The sequence below is a fragment of the Bos indicus genome, chromosome 21 (genome assembly GCF_029378745.1).
Source record: "Bos indicus isolate NIAB-ARS_2022 breed Sahiwal x Tharparkar chromosome 21, NIAB-ARS_B.indTharparkar_mat_pri_1.0, whole genome shotgun sequence".
Lineage (NCBI taxonomy): Eukaryota > Metazoa > Chordata > Mammalia > Artiodactyla > Bovidae > Bos > Bos indicus.
Genome location: NC_091780.1, coordinates 65,858,013 through 65,873,038, shown reverse-complemented (window position 1 = coordinate 65,873,038; position 15,026 = coordinate 65,858,013). Strand labels below are relative to the sequence as shown.

Sequence of the window (15,026 nt, the reverse complement as noted above, 5' to 3'; positions counted from 1 at the left end):
TTTTAAAATAATCATTCAAGATAAATCATATTATCTCAATTACCTGAGAATCTATACACTGTATACTTGAATACCAAAAATGCTAACAATTTCCACCAGGCTTATTACCCACAGAAATATATGACTGTATCATCCTCCCACCAACTCTGAATGCCAACATGGATACCCACGTGTGACCCTTTTTGTCTTCATTCACTTACATATTTATGTATTCATTCATGCGTTCACTGATTCATTTACATCAATAAACACCATAATGAGGAACCACTAAGACTCAAGAACAGATCCCCAATTTTCCCTAAACTCTATCCCCTAAAAGGGAAAAAACCAACTCTTTATCTAATGGACCTCAGAGTTAGGGTTTAATCAAAACTCTTGATTCATATACCCCAGAACTCTCATCACTGATCCAAGCTCAATACTCTTTTTTTATTTACTTCAATACTCTTTATTTATCTACTTATACATTGCTTATGGATTATTTATGCATTCATTATTTATCATTTCATTCATGGTTTCATTGATTTTTTAAAAAAATTGTTTTCTGTGAATCACAAAAACCTAAGAGCAAGATCTTTGAATATTGCACAGAGCTGTTTACAACTATTTATTTCGCACAGAGTTAACAAATGAGGTCTATTTTTAATTGAATCTCAGTGTTTCAATATAGATTAATCAATAACCTTGCTTCATACCCTTCCCATGTGTTTTATGACTCTCTACTTGCTCAGCTTTCATGTAATTTCTTTGTATTTTAGAAGTAGTACAATGAACTTACTATCTTACCCCACAACTAGAGGATCAACAGTACTTTCTATCTGGCTAGGTGCTCCCTCCTCCAGGATTTAACAACCTAGACTGTCATCAACTGAGAAATACTCCTACAATGTGGTACAAAAGTAAAATGGAATACGAAGCAACTGCAAAAATGATGCAAAACCTCAAACTTCATTTTTCATGGACCTCTGTTGCACTAATAGGGATCGCTCTTAATCCCTGGTTCATGACCATCCTCAGCACTGGTCCATATGTGGCTTCCTCTGACTTTGCAGTAGCCACTCATTCCTCTGAAACAGTTCCATGGACCACATGAATTACCTTCAAACCAAGAACACAAACGTTGTTACTTACATGAGTCCCGTTGCTTTCTATCCACAGAAGTGACAGACAAGATGGTCATCACTGGTAATGAGTAAATCAGATTAGGTATGTTGAATCTGTGGAGTAAAACACGGGTTTTAGAAAACTGAAGATGCAGTGTAAATTATTTTAAGAGACCTTAGTCTTGCTGAAACAAATCTGTTATAAAATCTCCTTCTAATCACATTCAATTATCCCAAGAATGGCTCTCTTTTATTTTTTAAATTATTAATGTACGAAATGATGACAACTGCTACATCTATATTCTAGTATAATAATTAAGAACTATGTCTGTTCCTAATTCTATCAAACCCTACCCACATAGTTAAGAGCCTACATGATCATCTTTATAGGTCTTCCTTGATTTGAGTGTGGTAAATTTACATCATTCTTTCTTCACATTTTCTCTCACCATGCTCGACCTTACTTTATGACTTCATTCATGTATTTATTTTTTATTTGTTTACTTGTGGAATAACTTGTCCATTTTTTTTTCAAAACAAATGCAAAGTGTTCTCAAACACTATTGTAGTGTTTTAGATATATATCTGTATAGATATATATAACTGTCTCTACAGTTCTTTACCTAAAGTGGGCATAGCCCAATCCCCTTTTATTTATATAACATCAGAAAAGTATAGTTAGATTAATATATGATTTTTAATGATACAATATCCGCACTGGTATATGTCTGCCCTCTTTTAAATAACCTCTTCCTTCACTGGGGCTTCCCTGATAGCTCAGTTGGTAAAGAATCTGCCTGGAATGCAGGAGATCACGGTTTGATTCCTGGGTTGGGAAGATCCTCTGGAGAAGGGAGAGGCTACCCACTCCAGTATTCTTAGGCTTCCCTTGCACCTCAGCTGGTAAAGAATCCACCTGCAGTGTGGGAGACCTGGGCGAGATCCCTGGGTTAGGAAGATCCCCTGAAGAAGGGAAAGGCTACCCACTCCAGTATTCTGGCCTGGAAAATTCTATGGACTGGATAGTCCATGGGGTTGCAAAGAGCTGGACACAACTGAGTGACTTTCACTCACTCACTCCTTCATTAGCTAACAATAATATCACCTACGTACCACAGGAAACAGTCCAAAATAACACTAACATCTGCCCATAAACTCAACACCCAAAGAATAACAACTAAACATATTTTTAAAAAATGATATTGGTTGAGACAATCTGATTAAATACTATCTCTTCTCATATCATGAATTCTTAATATTGGCCCATGCTTGATCCTCTTTAGTTAAGTAGTTCTGTGATCAATTATTGTATTTCAATTTTTCCCCTTTCTTAATAAAATTAACAACCACCAACCCAGAACAACACTGACTCTTACATAAAGCTGCCCATAGGCTCTTGATCAACATGTTAAACACCCTGATCCCTTTATTCATTGGAATTCAACTTTACAGAAATGTTTCAAGAATAATTGATATCTCATTATGCACTCTCATTGTTGTGGTTATCTCATTCTATCTCTTTGTTTTCACTAAATAATGTGTTTATTTACTCATTATTGATTCACTAATAAAAGGATCTACCCCTAAGATCTATCAATGCCTGTATTCCTAACTACAGTGATAATCTCATATCCCACCAAAGCTGTAAATTAGGTTAGTTTCTAAAAACCTCAGAGTTATAGGGGTTAGTCAAAATCCTTGGTTTGGACATCTCAGAGTACTCATCAATGATCTAGGCCTGGGACATTCTTCTTTATTCATTTATACATTTATTAGTTAATTCATTGATTGATTAATAATGAATCAATATCCTTCAATAACCATAGAGCAAGACTTTAAGAACATTACTAACTTCTGGTTTTTGCTCATTTCTCTCAGAACTAAAACACTGTATCTATAAGGGACCTCACTGTGGGATTTCATGCAAATCCACACTCATAATGGCAATTCTTGGTTCTTTAATGTTTCTTGAATTTGTTCAGATTTTAAATGTGCAACAAAACAATCCAGGAACACCTTATTTTACTTCACTAACAATTTTCCAACTCAATAGTCTCAACAGATTAAAAGTCTAAATCTTTATTCCCAGCAGAATGTGTAAATCAACCATGGTAAAATAAATAAATAAAGGGAAATAGAAACAACTGTAAAATGAATGAAACATTTTGTTTTATCTTGTCTTTTAATGGACCTCAATCATTCAAAGTTGGGCTAATGTGGGACTTCCCCAGTGGTCCAGTGATAAGACTGTGAACTTCCACAAAGGGGCCCATAGGTTCAATCTCTGGTTAGAGAACTAAGACCCCACAAGCCTCGAGGCACAGCCAATAAATAAATAAATACAATTGAACGAAAAACAAAGTCAAGTGTATCTAAAAGTTTGTTCCATGTACATTTCACCAGTATTCATTCTTGATCCTTTTTATGTATTTATCTATTTGTCTATCTATTATTTAATTCGATTAGTTATGCATTAATTTAACCCTATGTCTATTGTTCAAAAGATAATTAACAAGAGTAAATCATATACCTGTTAGCCTCTCCCTTCTGTGCCATTGAAAGTGAAAGCAATTCTCTCAGTCATGTCCAACTTTTTGAGACCCTATGGATAGTCCATGGAATTCTCCAGGCCAGAATACTGGAGTGGGTAGCCTCTCCCTTCTCCAGAGGATCTTCCTAACCCAGGGATTGAACCTAGGTCTTCTACATTGCAGGTGGATTCTCTACCAGCTGAGGCACAAGGGAAGTCCAAGAATATCCCTTCTCCAGCAGATCCTTCCAAACCAGGAATTGAACTGGGGTCTCCTGTATTGCAGGCAGATTCTTTACCAACCGAGCTATCAGGGAAGGCCCACTACTCAGTCATAAAAAAGAATGAATTTCTGCCATTTAAAGCCATGTAGATGAGCCTAAAGAATAGTATGCTTAGTAAAATATGTCAGGCAGAGAAAGACAAAAACTGTATGATAAAACTTATGTGTGGAGATAAAGAATAATATACGTAAATATATATGCAAAACAGAAACAGATAATAGAGAGCAAACATATGGATATATATATAGCATTGTATTCCTAGCTGGCAAAGTAGTAAAGAATCTGCCTATGAATGTAGAAGACACAAGAGACACATGTTCAAGCCGTTGGTCAGGAAGATCCCCTGGAGAAGGAAATGGCAACCCACCCCGTGTCCTTGCCAGGAAAATTTCATGGACAGAGGAGCCTGGCGGCTACAGTCAATAGGACTGCAGAGTCGGACACAGCCGAGCACACGTGCAACGTCCAAGCAGAGGCTTTAAAAGGTACGGAGGTGGTTTTGCTTGGCCTCTGGAGTTTCAAGTTTTCACTACGAGACAAGCATGACCCAGACACTACAACTCCTTTATCGAAGGACTTCGAATAAGAAGGCAAGAAGTGAAGTCAACCCACAGCCTAGAGCACAAACGCTGCAAGACACCTGTGTTAGAAATCAACACTACTGTTATTATAACGATTGTCATTCTGTAAGCCAGTGAAATTGTGGGTTACTTGTTATGTAGCGCTATCACAACAATGACTAACTCATACATTTCCTCCCTTTTAAGAATTTATTCATTTATTGGTTTTTTATAACATAGTCAATGAAATCACCACGAGGGTACCATCAAACCTAACAAAAACTATAATGTCTGTCCGTCTCAGCAATTTGTTGTCGCTGTGGACTCAGCCGTGTTTGACTCTTTTGTAACCCCACGGACTCTAGCCTGCCAGGTTCCTCTGTCCATGGGATTTCTCAGTAATGTATGTATATATACTAGGCATGGATAAAAGGTAGCTAAATCTTTGTAATTCCTACCCATAAACTCTTACTTTATGAAATTAGTCTCAGCTGTGCAGAAAGGTATTAACACAAATATTTGCTTCATGATATACTCTCTTCTTTGGCCATTAGGAACACCTGTCTGCACGTTTCTCACCAACAAATGTAAAGGAGACCTTTTATTTATGGACAACAGGTACTATTGATATGTTAACTACAAATGTTGGTACATGGCATATTCTCTTCCTTGCATCATACATGGAGTCTCTATTATTCATTACTCATTTTTTTGAAATAAACAATATTATTACAATGAGTATCTGCAAAACGACTCTTCAACCTACCAACTACAACCTTAAAAATAACTGCTTGATACTCTCTTACCAAAATACACAAACCTTCAACATTAGAGAAATGTTCACACAAACTTTGGGGCATGCATTCAAAATATACTTAATACTTGATAAAAGAAATGAATAAGCCTACGTCTATTTTTCATGAACCAAAGACTTTTGTGCCAGTGAATCTCAGCCATGCAGAACTGGATTAATTATCATGTTTTTTACATGGTACATTTTCATCTCTGGCCCATAATTAACCCTCTTTTATTAATTTATGTATTTAATTATTCATACCTAATATTCAAGAAATTCTCATTAACCACCCAATGCAACTAATAGAGTAGCCATTATCCATATATGACTATTTAAATTTAAATTAATAAAAATAATGTAAAATTAAAAATTCAGTTCCCCATCTTCATTAACCACATTTCAAGTGCTCACTAGTCACATGTGGCTAGTGGCTATCATATTGAACAGAACAAATTACAAATCATGTCCATCAGCGCAGAAATTTCTATTGGACATAAAATACATTCTTTACCTGTAGCTAATAGGCTAGAACTGTTTCTAATGAAGCTAAATGGGACTGATCATACTCCTTTATCATTGGTCTATGCGGATTCTCCTTGGTTTGATTTGATCATTTCTAAAGGAGTTTTAATTGACATCCATAAATCCAGTCTCTGACTCCACAGGTAGAACACCAACGCTGTCTCTCATCTCCATTTGTGGGCCTTGCTCAATGAGTTAATAGCCTACATCTTTATCCATGGAGGGCTGTTTAAATCAGCTAAGCACATACACACCATCAAATACAAAAGAGCAGATAAGAGGAATGAAACATGCGAGGTTATGGTAGTCAAAAACATAGAACTAAGTTAGCCATAATCCTTTCATCTTTGGGTCGGTCCCATCACCAGTCTACACTTTGGATATTCTGTATCTTATGTGTTTATTATGGGTTTCCCTCCTGGTTCAGATGGTAAAGAATCTGCCTGAAATTCAGGAGATCTGGTAAATAAGTCATTTGTTAATTTTTTAGCACTGAAATTAACATCCACACACCATCATGCAAAAACAGGAACTCTGAACACCTACCCCTGACCCGCACTCTAAAGGGACCGGGATGCACAGAAGTGTTGTTTCAGTTGCTAAGTCTTTCTGACTCTTTTGCAACCCCATGCGCTATAGCCACTTAGGTTCCTCTGTCCACGGGACTTCCCAGGCAAGAACATTTGAGTGGATTGCCATTTCCTTTTCCAGGGAATCTTCCCAACCCAGGGATGGAACCCGCGTATATTGGCAAGCAGCATCTTTACCACATGAGCCACCAGGGAAGCCCCATGTGCAGAATCAGAAAAATTTTAATTCTGGAATAATTAAATATTATTAGTGACTCATGTTTGCCCTCTCATTTTATTCATTAATTTGTTCATTCATTCATTTACTTACTTATGAACACCCTTGAACCACTGTCTAGCTGAAGATTTAAGAACATCAACTATTACTTACATTTTTTTTGCCTTATCCGTATTACCCAAATAAGAGTCAAAATTCTCATAAAAACTGCATGATTAAATAAACTATGCTGTGTCTATTTCATGCAACAGGAAGCAACTTTTTAAAAGAATGAACAGCCTGGATCATTTTTAATGAGTCTCACTTGTGTAGAACTGAATTAATCAGCCTTAGTTTACGAAACTTTATCCTCTCTGCTCTGTGCTTTGTCCTTTTAAATTTTATGTATCCCTTTAAAAAAAAAAAAAACAATAAAAGGACACTCATGAATCTTACCCAAAATATAATAAGCTACCAATTCTTTTCATTTCTATGTGCATCTCTCACTGAGTTAACAGTCTAAACTTCACCAATAGGAAAATGTTGCTAAAATCATAGTGCATAATAGTAGAATGCTACTAAAATAAATGAAATAGCATATTTTTGTCTCAATGTCCTTCAAATTTGCAGAACTGTGTAGTCCTAAATCTTGGGTCATGCTATATCATCTTCTTTAGTCCATGATTTTACTAATTTTGATTTTACTAATATAAACACCCATTTCTTTATAATAAATCAATAAACATATAAGGACACACTATTCATCCCAAGGCTAAGGGAAAGTAACAATTATATTTATATAAACATATATATTATTAATGTATAATATAATCACACATATATACATATAATTAACATAATGATCCACATATATAATTACTTTTTTATTTGCTCATTTCTTACAGAGAGAACAGCCCAGTTACGTTATTTTTTAATTCAGCGACAGGCCAAATGAGATTCCTCATCCTGAGTTCAGGACAGTGTCTCATCACTGGTCTATGCTTGGCCATCTTTGATTTTATTTGTGCCCATTCATGTTCAACAGCGCATATGCACCCATCAACCAACCACCCAACCGTAAAATACCACCACTACCCATCACTCACATTGGTTGGTCCATGGCTCATTTCCCACAGAGGTCACAGCCAAGATCTTCATCAACAGTGTCATCAGACCCACTCTGGGGCCTCCACGCTGTGGAACACAAGGCAGATATTCAAAATGGTGAAACAACCCAGGTCTTCTCTAATGGTCGTCGGGTGAGCAGCACAGAATTAATCACCATCTTCAGTTCCTCACACATTCTCATCACTGGCCCAATATAACTCTCATTGTACATATTTTCCATCTAATAATTGTATTTATTACAATAAACGTGCATGAATTCACCACCCTAATCAAAAACAAGCCCAGTGACTGTGACAAACATCTGTCTCTATGCTTCTTCCTTACAGAAGACCCAGCCCTGCTCTTCTTCCTACTGGACTCAGCTAGGCTGAATTGTGATAATGATGATCTTTGATCCAGACATATTCTCATCCTTATTTCCTGGTTGTCCTTTTTCTTGTTTTTAGTTTTTTGAAATACAAGCACACATGAACTCAGCACTAATCCACAACAAAAATATCGATTAGTCCTTACACACCAATGCTTCTGATCTACAGAGGCAAGAGTTTCTGTATTGCTGTTTTAAATAGTCCACAATTGTATGTAAATGGGTTAATCTTAAGCCAAAATCCATAGAATGTGATCTTTGGTGGCCCAGTCTTGCCTCTCCTCCTGGCGTGTATTTTATTTACTCATCTAATTCACGCCTAATAATATATCAAAAACACCTGAAGCCACCATTCTGCCCAAGACCAGTGACTATTCTGCTGCTGCTGCTGCTGCTACATCGCTTCAGTCGGGTCCGACTCTGTGAGACCCCATTGACGGCAGCCCACCAGGCTCCACCGTCCCTGGGATTATTCTAGCTACCTGTAAATACACCTCCTACCCACAGTCCCAACAGCCTAAAACCTACTGGGTATTTGTTTTGTTATTTTTAATAACTACTGTCGGGTAGAACTAAATTAGTCATAACGCTTGTTTGAAAACACAGCCATCAGTGGCGCTTGCTTGGCTCTCTTTAATGCGATTTGTGCATTCATTCATCTGTGCAATAATGCAATAACTAAGCAGCAAACACTCACTAATGCCTGCTTTTATCTGTCTACACTTCCCTTCCCACAGCCAAGATCTCTTCTGGCGCACAAACCCCAGTGTGCCCATTCTATGCAACACAAACCCCCATGAAAAAGAAGACAGCCCAGACCTTTCTGCGTGTTAATGCCAGACCTGGATTAACCATCACCTTTTCTGCAGACCCATTTTCACACCTGTGCTACTCAAGGCCATTATTTCTTTATTCTTTTTTTTTTTTAAATGATAAAATGAAGGACCACAAACCACTCTGATCTCTTTTTCACATCCCTCGGTTGTGAAGAATTAACCGCAATCCTTGGTTCATGACCCCCTCTCCTCCCGATGCCCCTCTTACTTTATTGACTACACGAAGCAGTGCAGTAACCATGCAGGGCCCCTACCTTCAGCGCCCCGCTCTTAGTTCCCTGCTGCCCTCTGCCTTAAACAGGGACCCCCATACCCGCCGTGTCCTCTTCCCTTCCCCTTTTAAAATTGTACCACATATGTATTCTTAAAAAGTATTTTCCACAGTTCAGTGGCTGGCTGGGCCACAGGGCCTGTGTCAAGGGGGAGAATTAAATACACACGATGGACTTCTGAGCACACCCATCAAGGGGTAGTAAAAGGACCGGATCTCTTTATCTGTGCTCGCAGTCACGAGGCAGTGTGGCCCAGGGGCTGAGGCACATACACTGGCACCACACTGCCTGCCTCCACACCCGGCCGCCAGTCTTGGCTAGCTGGGCCACATTGGGAAAGAAAACTAACCTCTCTATGCCCGTTTTCCCCACCCGCAGTCTCGGCAGCAGTCCCTAAGCAGCATCCGCTATTCTCTGCGTGCCAAAGTCAGCCAGGGAACCCACCCCTGCCCTCCCCAGCTCTGAGCCCCTCCCCCACATCTTTCTTCCGTCTGCAGCTGCTGTGGTGCTAGACAGACAGACAGACCAGGTTCCACCCCAGCAGGCACTCGTGAGCGGTGTAACTGCAGAGACGTGACCTGGCTTCTCTGCCTTGTGCCCCAGACTCGTGCGACCGGTCGACTGTGGACAGCGACACCCGTGAGGGTCCAATGCAGGGGTGCGTGGGACTACAGCCCTTTTTCCGCAAGCGGCTCCCACCCTGCGCTCACCCTGCCCGTCCCCCGCCCCCACGTCGCCCACCCCGCGGGTCCAACACCCCCGATCTGATTAGAGAAACGAGTGATCTCGATGCTCAGGCCAAGCCGAGGGTTTCCGAAAGGATGGGCCTCGGGCCGGAAATTGTTGGGATCTGTTCTTTTTTGGACCCGGCATCAAAGCTTAAACAAGTGCCCTGGAAAACAGAAATCCAACTAAGGGATGCGCTTTGTAAAACTAAAATTCATTTCATGAAATGGGCCTGCCTTTAGGGGAGTCCATGCCCTGAGATTCTTGATGTTCGCATTGTTTCCCAGAAACCAAAAAACCATGACCCTTAGTGACAAGACACAGCCAGCTTCCTTCCTGCCCTCCCAGACTGGCCTGGTGGGAGCCCAACGTGCTAGCCCCAGAGCAACTCTGAGGCAGGAAAAATAAAAAATACATGACAAGTTAAAACATATTCTATTATGGTCATATGTTAAAACATATGCAGTTGTGCATATGTAATATATGCACACAAACATACCCACGTGGGGACCTACATGAGGAAGTCATGGGAAGACCCCTAGGCTGGGGATCCCGACCCAGGCTCCTGCCTCTGCCTTGACCCCACCTCGGAGCATTGGGCGCTCCCCCTGCTGAACCTCAGGGGTCAGTGATCTCCCGGGCTTCCCTCCCTCCCAGAGGGTGTGAAAATGAAAAGCATAAAGTTCAAGTGCAAGTTTCCTCGAAGAGAGGGGACCATCAACGCTGTACCTCTTGCCCAGGCATGTAGTGTCCGCAGCATGCCTTCGCGTACAATGTCCCATCTGATCTTCACAACGGTCCTGTGAATAAGACACAATCATCGCAATGAGCCAACATTTACTGGATGGACACTCTCTACCAGGCACCATGCTGCCTACTTTGCAGTCATTGACAATGCTCTGGGATGAGAACAATTCAACAGCATCTTTCTTTTTCCCCTCAAAATAGTTTTGAGCACGTGCTTGGTGCCAGATACAGGCCAGAGAAGACAGCAATGAATGAAACAGACAAAATCTGAGAGCTAAGATCCTTGCACGTGGAGACAGGAATAGATAATATTCAAAATAAGTACAATATGCAGTTTATAAGATGTTGATAAGAACTGTGGGGGTGGACAGAAAGCAGGGAAAAGAAAGAGAGAAAACAAGAGGGAATTCCCTGGAGGTTCAGGAGTTAGGACTCCATGCTTCCACTGCTGGGGATCCATGTTCGATCCCTGGTGAGGGAACTAAGATCCCACAAGCCACAGGGCATGGCCAAAAAAAAGAAGAAATACCAAGGAGGAGAAAGTCTCACTGAGAAGGTGATATCTGAGTAAAGGCATGATTAGTCCCATTTAACACACGAGGAAACAGAGCCTCAGAGAAGTTAAGTGAGTTACAAGTGGTCACACAGCTAGGAAGACGCTGGCAGCCAGGGTGGAGAGTCTGGCCTCAGCCTGCCTTAATCATGTAGGCCCAGTGCCTCAGTTTTGCAGTAGCTCTTGCTCTCTGCTGTCCAACTGTCAGCCCATAAAGTGAGTGTGTGAATGCACGTGTGGTCCTACAGGAGGGTTTACGTGCCCTGCCACACAGGCATCTCCAGGATGTACTAAGAGTCCTGGACAAATAAGCCAACCTTCTTGGAGGAGATGGCAGTGGTTGACAGTTCCCACAGGACTTGCATGGATTCCGGGATCAGGTCATCCTGGGAAAATCTGCCCAGCATGGCCCAGCAAGTCAGCAGAGATGCTAAACCCATCTCCTACCGCATGGTTGTTAGGGCATCCAAATGCATTCGCTCCCCCTGGTGCCACCCCACGCGCAGCCACATGCCACCTAGGCTTAAGTTGCAAATGTTCTGCCCAGGAATGGGAGGAGGTCACACCACCCTCGTGTCTCACATGCTGTGAGACTCAACTGGAACCATTCTTTGTGCCAATTGGCCAACCTCAAAAGACCAAACAAGAAACATGTCTAATGTGGCTATTTTCTAGGCTCCCCTGCAGCCCCCACCAAAAAAAAAAAAAAAACACGTCATGAGAGAAGTTTGGAGAGAGTACACATGGAGAACTTGCCCACTGCTTCCAGAAGCCACGAAGCTTAACCAAGACAATTTTATTTCTTCATCTTGCCCTTCACCTACTCAGCTTCTTCTCAGCTCCCATCCAATCTCTCTAATACTCTCAAGACCCCCAAGAAAATTCCTGCAGGGCAGATTCACCTATTGCAAGGCTTAAGCTTTCGTCAGATGGAACATGTCCATTGGGTACATATAACTCTTGTGTACATAACTAGAAATGAAATCGTCGACGCATATTCGTTTTTCTATTTCCCTGATTGCCCTCTCCACAGGCAAAGGTTCACACACCTCTATGGGTACCTACTCAGCTGCCTGTAAAGTATGGATAAAGATTACCAGTCAGACATACTAAATGCCATCTCATGGAAAACAGCAATAACAACTGCAATTTTAATTATAATGAAATTTTTATTGCATCCTCACCATATGGGACACATTGCTCAAAGCACTTTAAGTGTTTGACTCATTTCATCTTCAAGCGCCCATTAAGAAAGTACGAACACTACTGGGATTTCCAGACTACAAATGCGGAAACTGAGGCACAGAGATTAAACACTTTGTCCAAACTCACAAAACTAATTAATGGCAGGGCTGGGATTGAAATCTGAGCATCTAGGGTGTGTGTAACACAATTTAGCCGTGTAACACAATTTAGCCCCTAAGCAGATTATCAAAACACAACTGCTGAAGTTAAGCCAGGTCTCCAGGGACACCACTGATCGCCCCTTCAGCCCCCTGTCTGCTTCCCTCTCTCCTTGCCTTGCACACCTTCTGCCTCTAGAGTCTACCTCTGCTTCCCTGAGCATTCAGTCATAATCGGAGCTACCATAAATTTAACTCATAACTTGGATAACTGCACTGCGGGATATCAATGATAAGTTTGGCCCCTACATTTGTGATAATTAAAAGTGAGATGAAGCAGAGAAGAAGTTGCCTGAGAAATACATTTAAGGTCTGGGGGACAGAAGTTTGGCTCCCTGACAGGCCAGGAAGCTGAGTCTGACATGGGTGAACCCCAAGGAGTACAGATTTTTCCCAGGCATGGTCAGAGAGAGAAGACATGAAGAGAGTATGGGTTTGGTGGAAGAGCAGACAAGGGATCAAATCCTAGCTCTGCAATTGCCCCCTACATGCTGTGGGGCAAGACACGGGCCACTTCGAACCTCAGCTTCCTTCTGTCTTGACTGAGGACAATGGCTGCTGCAGTGGAGGGCTGCTCTGATGACTGAAGACTATGTCGAGACTGAGCACGGGGTTGGGCTCAGGGCTCGGTCATCCAGGAGAGGCAGTGGCAAGGGGATTGTCTTCTGGCCCTCGGTGCAGCATGAAAGCAGCTGGGACCGAGGGCTGCAACCGAGCAGCTCAAGCACCACCGCTGGGACTTGATCCCCACCGCCTGGCAGCCCACCTGTTGCCTGGAGCCCCCTGAGACAGTGACTGTGCTCAGAGGCAGCGCAGAAGGCAGGAGCTTTCCCAGAAAGCTCCACTCGGAGGAGACCTCTCTTCACAAATCAAGTGAGCCCTTGGTGTTGGTGAGAAACCGACTGTTCCCCCTCATTTATCCATCCATCTGCCCTCTGCACTTTAATTCACTCCCTCAAATCTACAGCCTTCATCAGCCGGCCAGCCACCCCTCCACTGGTGCATCTTGATGCATTCATCCTTCCAACAGACCTGGGTCGGGATCCTGGGTCCTGCTTCCAAGCCAGTCTCAGACAACTCACTAACCTCTCCAAGTCCTCTCATCTGTGACATAAAGGGACATCAGATGTAGCTGGGGCAACGACTGAAAGAGCACATGGACATACCAGCAACTGGCCTGAGCAGAGGATCCTAAAACCTTCATTCCAACTGTGTCTACAATGGGGCTAGGATTTACGTGGGAAAAAAACCACTGTATCTTGCATGATGTTTTCTAGGAATTATCTGCAATGTTTTTGTGGTGTGCAACCCCCCATGGCACCTGGAACTGGGAGGTGGCCAGGGCAGATGAGGGTCGGGGGTCCCTCCTGGACACACAGCAGAGAGTGCCACCTAGTGGACTGGCAACCCGTGGGGTCCTGAGTGGGTCCCAGGTTGCAGCAGCTGCTGTCGGCTGTAGGATAACTGAGTTGCAAGCCAGCTGGGAGGTCCCAGCCTCCCTGACATTAGGCTGCTCTGTTGGGATTTAGTGCACGTACTTTCCTCATCACTCAGAGGGTCTGGATTGCCAGGAGCCTTTTGTTTTCTGGATGATTGCCAACTCTGATTTGCCTACCCCAGCCTCTCTTTAGAAGTTTCCGGGGGGGGCTGGGTGGAGGATAACTCTAGCAGCCTCCGTTTGCTAGTATGTCTGCTATGTATTAAATACAGGTCTGGGGGCTTCATGTGCATTATCTCAAATCCTCTAAATGACCCCAGCGGAGACCCAGAATTTGCTCCACTTTCAGTGAGAAAACTGAAGCTTCCTGAGGTTGGGTTACTCACTTAAGGGGAAAGTAGCTATGCAAACCCCTGGATTTGTAGCTGCACTTACTTCCTACAATCCCGGTGCCCCCCTTGAAAGTGCAGGAAAGAATCTGGACACTGATTTGAACAAGCCGAGTGTAAAAGAAATTTATGAGTCAGTTGGGGCTATTTGAATGCCGAATAGCTATTGGATGACATTAAAAAAATGCTGTTAATTTTTTAACTTTGATAATGGCATTGTAGTTATGTTTGCAAAACAGAAAAGAGTCCTTCTTTGTTAGAGACTCACACTGACAAATCCTGGAGGAAAAGGTATGGTGTCTGAATTTGCTTCAGAGGAGTCTGGGGGCAAGTGGGAGTCGTGGAAGGACAGTATGGAGTCTCAACGGAAGGACAGGGGCTGGGAGTTGTTGGCCTGCAGCAGTAGGAAAATGGTAAATTGTGATGAAAACAGGTTACCATTTTCTCCACTTTTATGTTGTTGGAAATTAATCATAATCAAAGGTTTTTAAAATCAACATGTAAAAATAAAGTGCAGTGGTCATGAAATGAAGATAATAATAATAAACAATATCTTAAAAAAGTGCAGGAGCCAAGGAAGTAGGAG

At 42.0% G+C, this 15,026-nt stretch overlaps 1 non-coding gene across 1 annotated transcript; it reads right to left on the bottom strand.

The window, feature by feature from the left end:
* Positions 1-342: 342 nt before the first annotated feature.
* Positions 343-412, bottom strand: LOC139178472 (small nucleolar RNA SNORD113/SNORD114 family). Its single transcript, XR_011562863.1, has one exon. It is a non-coding gene; the product is annotated as a small nucleolar RNA SNORD113/SNORD114 family (small nucleolar RNA).
* Between the last annotated feature and the right edge of the window lie 14,614 nt (positions 413-15,026).